The sequence below is a fragment of the Cervus elaphus genome, chromosome 20 (assembly GCF_910594005.1).
Source record: "Cervus elaphus chromosome 20, mCerEla1.1, whole genome shotgun sequence".
NCBI classification, from domain to species: Eukaryota; Metazoa; Chordata; class Mammalia; order Artiodactyla; family Cervidae; genus Cervus; species Cervus elaphus.
This window is the reverse complement of record NC_057834.1, coordinates 101971221-101972367: the sequence shown is the minus strand read 5'-3', so window position 1 is coordinate 101972367 and position 1147 is coordinate 101971221. Positions and strand designations below refer to the sequence as shown.

Sequence of the window (1147 nt, the reverse complement as noted above, 5' to 3'; positions counted from 1 at the left end):
GGTCTTAGCAATTGGACTACCATTTGCATAGAAGTGGTGTTCTTCATATTTTTCCTTTTAAGAGTTCTCTGAGCTACTTGGATTGAAATATTTCCACTAAGTTAAGGAAATGTTTAACTTACTGCTTAGGAAAAAAAATTCTACCACACACTGTCTCCTTTTTTCTGATACTCCAGTTATCCAGTCAGTCAGCTTGTTGTCCCACAAGTCACTGCAGTTTGGCTAATTTTACAAGTTTTTTTTCCCTCTCTTTTTCAGTTTGAAAATTCCTGTTCACTTGTCTTTTTTTTTTTCATTCATGAGATATTTATTAAAATAACACATTTAGGGAAAAAAATCAATACAATGTATATCATTACTGAAAACTGTATACCATCATACAAAAAAGGATTTTATTTTGGGAAGTCAATTCCTAATTTATGGCAAGTTTTACTTCAGAAATAAAACCACAAAACAACACAATCTAATTCAATATTAAAGGCTGGCATGCTGAGCAAGGAATGTTCTTATTCTTTGTAGGAGTTCCTTCTTTACACTGTCAGGTACCAGGGCTCTGCCTTTTGGTGTGATTTCAGCCACCAAGATCAACAGTAACGTGTTCTAGTCCCTTTTCTTTAATTACCTCTTTACAGTGTGCCTTCAACTGATCCTTCCAGCCACATTCAATTAATTTAGCTCTCAGCAACTCTTTGAGGCATTCTCTTTCTCCAGTTTCTATCAACTTTTGGTTAATCGCTGCTCTCATCTGCGCATCTTTGTTCATCTTGCTAACCACCATCACCGCGGGCGAGGGCCATCCCTTCCCAGCAACGAAATGACCCTTGCGCTGACGACCGTTACCTACCACACTCTTCGGCTGCCTGGACCTAGACCCTCAGTAGCTCGGGCACCTAAGCACACAGAAAGCTAGCACACGCATTTCCCTGTTCACTTGTCTTTAAATTGGCTGGTTCTTTTTCTGCATTATCCGATCTTTTAAATTCTATCCAGTAATTTTTTCTTTTCTGATATTGTATTTTCAGCTGTAGAATTTCAAGTTTGTCATTTTATAGTTTCCATTTCTTTTTGGGGATTCCCTGTCTGTTCACCAATTTTACTTATCTTTTCTTTTTTATTCATTAATATATTTATAAAACTTGTTTTAAAA

The 1147-nt window shown here is 36.6% G+C and overlaps 1 pseudogene; it reads right to left on the bottom strand.

The window, feature by feature from the left end:
- Positions 1 to 404: 404 nt before the first annotated feature.
- Positions 405 to 929, bottom strand: LOC122678223 (annotated as a pseudogene).
- Between the last annotated feature and the right edge of the window lie 218 nt (positions 930 to 1147).